This window comes from Littorina saxatilis, linkage group LG3, assembly GCF_037325665.1.
Source record: "Littorina saxatilis isolate snail1 linkage group LG3, US_GU_Lsax_2.0, whole genome shotgun sequence".
NCBI classification, from domain to species: Eukaryota; Metazoa; Mollusca; class Gastropoda; order Littorinimorpha; family Littorinidae; genus Littorina; species Littorina saxatilis.
Genome location: NC_090247.1, coordinates 9,150,008 through 9,156,948, shown reverse-complemented (window position 1 = coordinate 9,156,948; position 6,941 = coordinate 9,150,008). Strand labels below are relative to the sequence as shown.

Below are 6,941 nucleotides of genomic sequence, written 5' to 3'. Positions count from 1 at the left end.
GTTAGTCGGTTCGCTGGTTAGCCGGTCCGCTGGTTAGCCGGTCCGCTGGTTAGCCGGTCTCCTGGTTAGCCGGTCTCCTGGTTAGCAGGTCTCCTGGTTAGCGTAGCCTCAACAGTTCCCGCCAGAGTCAGCCGTGCCGATGTTACGGGAACGTAACGAACGAACGAAACGAACGAACGAAGGAAGGCTGCAAACAGAAAGCATCGGTGCACTAAACATGTCAGCTACCCCTCACCCACCACCTTAAAACATGTCATCTTTAAATATCTCATCGAGCACGTGGGCCTGCACAAAACTGACTTTTTACAACAACAAAACAGCCATTTTCCGTCCTTCTCTCCCTATCTGCAAAAACCATATACAGATTAGTATTTTAGCGTCACAGAGAGTAAATTATGCGCTAACCTGGAAAGAACAACAGAGAGTATTTCATCCCACAACACAGACTCATCAACAGCGTTAAATAATGATTTATTACCTCAAAAGCCTATGATTGTAACTCTCAATGGAAGCAAAGTCCGCCTCCTCCCTGGAACAGTCTCTGTTCGTCAACAGTGACCCAAAACGTCCAGAACCCCTTGTCGAATCCTTATGCGAAAGCCATCGCCGACGAAGGAAATGTGACGACTTGTCCTCAGCAAAATACGTGGCAGAGGAAAGGAATAACTTGTGGAAGTTCCCCTAGAGTGCCGAATATGATACTCGGTGAAAAACCATCATACTCTAGTAACTGTGTGTTAGGTCCTTCCCCTTCTGCCGCTGGGTGTCAAGTGTGTCGTCCTTGAGTCTCTGACAGACCACCTAGCCAAATACACGTGACTGACCTTGTCACCAAACCAGTCCAGCTATACACAGTTTTGCCTCCCCAAGCAGGAAAAAGACACGAGAAACTCAATCCCTGAAAATCCCGTGCGCGCTGTCAGCGAAAAAAACCGTCAGCCCTATGACAGCAGAAACCTGCACTGTGAAGCTCGTGCGTTTCAAAACATCCGTGCTCGGGAGCACTGTCAGCAAAAACTCTGCTGTGTCCAATATCACGCACAGGCGCTTTCTATCATACATTGACCCAGAACAGGCACTCCACTGAGTGACGCTTTCTTGGTCTCTGTCACCCGATCGTGACACACCTCCCCTCTTCAAGACGAAACCTCGGTTTCGCTCACAGTCATGTTCTCCTCTACAGCCCGAGAGAGAAAGTCAGCTCCAACATTGTTGGCGCCCGGAATGACGCGTACCGTGAATTGGTACGGTTGGAGAATCAACGCCCAGCGCATAAGTCTGGCGTTTGCCAACCTTGCAACCTGAAGATATTGCAGAGGTTGATGGTCCGTCTCCAGACAGAAAGGTCGTCCGTACAGGTACGCTTCGAACTTCTGGATGCCCCAGACAATGGCGAGACACTCGCGTTCAACCGTTGCATACGCTGCCTCGGCCGAGGTCAGCTTACGGCTGGCGAAGCAAACAGGGTGCAAAAACCCCTCTGTCTCCTGAAGCAACACTGCCCCAAGTCCCTTCCCTGAAGCGTCTGTCCTCAGCACGAAGTCCTTGTTCAGGTCTGGTAGTCGGAGAATAGGCTGACTGGTGAGTCGCCTCTTCAGGGTGTTGAATGCGGAGCTACATTCCTCAGTCCACACTACAACGGTCGGTTGTAGTTTCTTGGTAAGGTTGGTCAGTGGTAGAGCGATTTCGGCAAAGTGCGGGATGAAGCGTCTATAGAAGCTGGCTAGGCCCAGGAAAGACCTGACTTCTTTCTTCGTGCGCGGTGGCTCCGCCTCCCGAATCTTCTGGATCTTGTCGTCCTCTGGAACGAGCAACCCCTCGTTTCACCCCTGATGACTGCAACCTTCTCTGTCTTCTTGTCTTTGTTCTTCTGGTCTTTGTTCTTCTCCCCGTAGGCTGTCCTCTCTATGTAGGCGCGCAGCAGGTTGGCGTGGTACAGGCGTGCTTTCCCGTGCATCATGATCCTGTAGTCGTTCTGGCCCACTTTCGCTGTCACCTCAAAAGGTCCTTGCCACTGCAGTTGTAGCTTGTTGTGTTTGACAGGTAGAAGTAGCAACACCCGTTCTCCAATCTTGAAGCTGCGCGGCCGTGCCTTGCGGTCGAACCCTCGCGCGTAACGCTGTGCTGCTCTTCCCAGGTTCTCTTGAGCCAATTTGCAGGTCTCTTCAATCCTGTTCCTGAGTTCTACGATGTAGGTCGCTGTCGTCTGCACCTCCTCGTCAGCTTCTTCGTCCGTCCAAGCTTGACGCAGGATAGCCATGGGACCGCGTACCTGTCTGCCGTACAACAACTCAAATGGGGAAAAACCCAAGCTCTCCTGAGGAACCTCGCGGTATGCAAAAAGCAATGCTGGGATGTACCTGTCCCACGTGCGTGGTTTCTCCTGAGCTAGTTTCCTCAGCATGGTCTTCAAGGTGCCATTGAACCTTTCCACCAGTCCGTTGCACTGAGCATGGTAAGGAGTGGTGAAGTGCTGCTCCAGTGATAGCAGTCGTGCTGCCTCCGCCATCACTCCTCCCGTGAACTGCGTGCCTCTGTCGGTGAGTACCTCTGATGGAATTCCCAGCCGGGACCACATAGTAACCAGAGCCTCAGCTACTCGCGTGGCTTCAATCGATTTCAGAGGGATCGCCTCTGGGTATCGAGTAGCGTAGTCCACCATGGTCAAAATGTATCTGTTTCCGTCCTCAGACGCAGGCAAGATGGGCCCGATGATGTCCACTGCCACCCGACGAAAGGGTTCGTCGATGAGCGGCATCTTCTCTAAGGGGACCTTCCTCACCCTTCCTTTGGCAACCACCTTCTGGCACTTATCGCAGGACGCACAGAAACGTCGGACATCCGTGCAGATGCCTGGCCAGTAAAAGTGGCGCCAGACACGATCCGTGGTCTTCTTGGTACCAAGATGACCTCCCAGAATCGAGTCGTGTGCCGTTGCCATGACACCCTCGCGAAACTCGCGAGGCACGACAACCTGTTTGAATGTACCTTCTTGGTTGCTGAACTCACGGTAGAGCAACTTCTTGTCCCTGAGGAACTTTGACCTCCCATGCTTCCCGCTCAGCTTCACCTTCCCCGACTTCGCGTGCTCCCGAGGAGTAGCTAAGGTCGGGTCAGAATCCTGAGCCTTCGCGAGAAGCGCGGGGGTCACGTTCCCCAGGGCAGCTCGTGCAGCAGGTAGGGGTTTGAGAGGTTTGTCCTCTCGCTCCGCCTGTGCCCGCGTGAGCACTGAAATGACGTCGGGAGACCGATAAACGGGAACCTCCCTGGTGACGCCGTCCACAAACTGAACCCGGTTTCCAATGAGCAGGTCGCATGGAGGATCGTCCATGACGACGGCCACAATGGTCCCCGTGAACAACGGGGTTACGACCTTGATCACTGCCGTGTTCAAGTCGTAAGCGTGAGATGCCTCGGCCATTCTCACCCTGATGCTGTCTCCTGTGTAGGCCATAGCTGGAACTAGACTCGCCCGAACCACTATCATGTCTGCCCCTGTGTCCCGCAGACCTTCGCCCTTCACTCCGTTAACGTAGACGTTGCAGTGGGGCTGGAAATGTTTCCTGGAGCACGGAACGCAGAGTTGTGGGATGGTGCATGAGCTCGTGACGTCCCTGAACTCCTCACTGCCAACGAAGTGAACGCCCTTCTGGTCAGCCTGTCTCTTGTGGCAGTCCTTCTTCACGTGGCCCCGCTTGTTGCAGTAGTAACACTGGATGTCAGTTCTGGAACTCGATCCCTTGTGTCCCTGATCGTCCTTCCCGTCCTTGGGTCCTGAAGAACCCGAATTTCCCGTTTTTCCTGGCCGTGAGCCTGAAGATTTGCCGGAGATCGCCTGGGCGTCCTCGTGCACTCTGATCCAGTCGGCTGCCTCCTGAGTAGTCTTGGGCTGGTGCTCCTGCACGAAGGTCACCACCTCAGGTCGCAGGCTGGACATCAGTTGCTCCATGACAATGAGGTCGGCAAGGTCGTTGACGGTCCAGTCCTTTTCGGCCATCTCCACCCAGCGCCGCAGGTAGAGGTTAAGGCGTGCCACAAACTGATGACTCAGCTCGCCGCTCAGTCTCTTGCTGTTACGCAGACGTCGTCTGTAGGCTTCCGCAGTCAGGTTGAAGCGCTGGAGTAACGCCTTCTTTAGTGCCTGATAGTTTCTCGCCTCGTCGTCCTCCAAAGCGTTGTAGAGCTGCAATGCGCGTCCTTTCAAGCAGGTGCTAAGGCGGCTAGCCCACGTGGCCTCTTCCCACTTCTGGTCGGATGCAATGCGCTCAAACCGGCGTAAAAAGTCGTCAAGCTCGTCCTTGTCATCGTCGAACGTCGGCAGTCTCGTACGGTCGGCAACAAACGTCGGCGCGCTAGCCTGAGTAAGCGTACCCTTCTCGGCCTGTAGCCTAGCTAGTTCTAGCTGGTGATCGCGATCCGCCTGTTCCTTCCGGTCTAGTCTGTCACGTTCGGCCTGTCGTTCTCGTCTCTCAAGTTCGTCTTTCTTGTCCTGTCGGTCACGTTCGGCCTGTCGTTCCCTTTCTTGTCTGTCAAGTTCGTCCTTCTTGTCCTGTCTGTCACGTTCGTCTTTCCTTTCCTGTCTGTCTCGTTCTGCCTGTCGTTCGGCCTGTCGTTCCCTTTCTTGTCTGTCAAGTTCGTCCTTCTTGTCCTGTCGGTCACGTTCTTCTTTTCTTGTCAGTCGCTCAAATTCTTCCTTCCGTTCTACTTCTAAGCGTTTTAGAACGCTTCGGGCTCTAACGCGTGCGTCTCGCTCAGTCGGTTGCTCGCTCCCAGGAGTCTCGAAAGTTATTCTCCTCGTAGGAGATCCCCCTGTAGCCATGGTTAGTTTAGAAAAACTTTATCACAAAAGTAAGTCTAACGCAGCTATAGCTAGAACACGCGGTGATGAAAGCGATGGATACAAAAATCCAGTAACCAGAAAATGCAGAAGAAAAATCCAAACGGTGTAGAACAAATCGCGTAGCCTACTTTATGGCTGCTTTTTGCGGTGAAACAAAGTGTTTCCCACAGCCGTGGCCTACTTTATCGGCTGCTTTTTGCGGTGAAACAGAGTGTCTCCCACAGCCTTGGTTAGGACAGAAGTCCTCGGACCCTTCCCCCCCAAAATTCCAACAAAGTCAAAATATGGAGAAAAATCCAAGTAAAACAAGACAGTAGAAATATAACCTGTTACAGAATGCGAAACAACAATGTAGAGAAAACTGAGTAAAACGAATAACAAATCCGCTAACCCCGCTCAGCTCTCTGCAACGGAAAACTCTGAACGTACAACAACAAAGATTCACAAACAAAGGAAAGGGAGATAATCACAGTTAGCGCATACAATAACTCACAAATTACAATTTACATTTCCTGCAAGATGTGAATCGCTTAAGGTGTGGTATATGATCAAAACTATACAAAAAAGGGTAGCACCAAGCAGAAAATAAGTCGAGCACTGACGAGATTATCTGCTCTTAGTTCTCCTTAATTGGTGGGTCTTTATCAGTTGGAAATTAACTGAGTAAATCCCGGCTTGGCCCCCATGTGTCACGTTTCAATATATCACTCAAGGTGATTATGAACCGGTTAATTACTACTAATTAACTAACCACACCACGATCCACTCTCGCAGTCATACAATTAAATAGAGTCAACAAAAGTATAAGTTTCAGACGCCTGTTTATGTATAAACTCTCCACCTCCCTCGAGCCTTCACTCAAAATATGTTCCTTTTACGTTCTCAACACGTAAAAAACCAGTGTTCACTGACAAAATGCCAGTACTATGTAGAAAATTATAGTAACACGCTGAACCCGTGTAAATACAGTCGAAATGAGAATGTTCTGTTCGAAAAGCTCTAGTCCGTGCAGGTGTCACACACCCCACGTTGTCACTACTCCAATGAAATCATAGATACGAAAAGACAACGGTGGTCAACGGGGTGCGTACGACATGGTGCACTTAGCTTTATCTCTGCTGCTGCTGCTTAGCCGGTATGCTGGTTAGTCGGTTCGCTGGTTAGCCGGTCCGCTGGTTAGCCGGTCCGCTGGTTAGCCGGTCTCCTGGTTAGCCGGTCTCCTGGTTAGCCGGTCTCCTGGTTAGCGTAGCCTCAACAGTTCCCGCCAGAGTCAGCCGTGCCGATGTTACGGGAACGTAACGAACGAACGAAACGAACGAACGAAGGAAGGCTGCAAACAGAAAGCATCGGTGCACTAAACATGTCAGCTACCCCTCACCCACCACCTTAAAACATGTCATCTTTAAATATCTCATCGAGCACGTGGGCCTGCACAAAACTGACTTTTTACAACAACAAAACAGCCATTTTCCGTCCTTCTCTCCCTATCTGCAAAAACCATATACAGATTAGTATTTTAGCGTCACAGAGAGTAAATTATGCGCTAACCTGGAAAGAACAACAGAGAGTATTTCATCCCACAACACAGACTCATCAACAGCGTTAAATAATGATTTATTACCTCAAAAGCCTATGATTGTAACTCTCAATGGAAGCAAAGTCCGCCTCCTCCCTGGAACAGTCTCTGTTCGTCAACAGTGACCCAAAACGTCCAGAACCCCTTGTCGAATCCTTATGCGAAAGCCATCGCCGACGAAGGAAATGTGACGACTTGTCCTCAGCAAAATACGTGGCAGAGGAAAGGAATAACTTGTGGAAGTTCCCCTAGAGTGCCGAATATGATACTCGGTGAAAAACCATCATACTCTAGTAACTGTGTGTTAGGTCCTTCCCCTTCTGCCGCTGGGTGTCAAGTGTGTCGTCCTTGAGTCTCTGACAGACCACCTAGCCAAATACACGTGACTGACCTTGTCACCAAACCAGTCCAGCTATACACAGTTTTGCCTCCCCAAGCAGGAAAAAGACACGAGAAACTCAATCCCTGAAAATCCCGTGCGCGCTGTCAGCGAAAAAAACCGTCAGCCCTATGACAGCAGAAACC

General features: G+C 51.1%; 1 protein-coding gene across 1 annotated transcript in view; it reads right to left on the bottom strand.

Moving 5' to 3' along the window:
• The window catches only part of LOC138961089 (uncharacterized), a 91,334-nt gene that overhangs the window by 9,597 nt on the left and 74,796 nt on the right, over window positions 1-6,941 (bottom strand). The window lies entirely within an intron of this gene.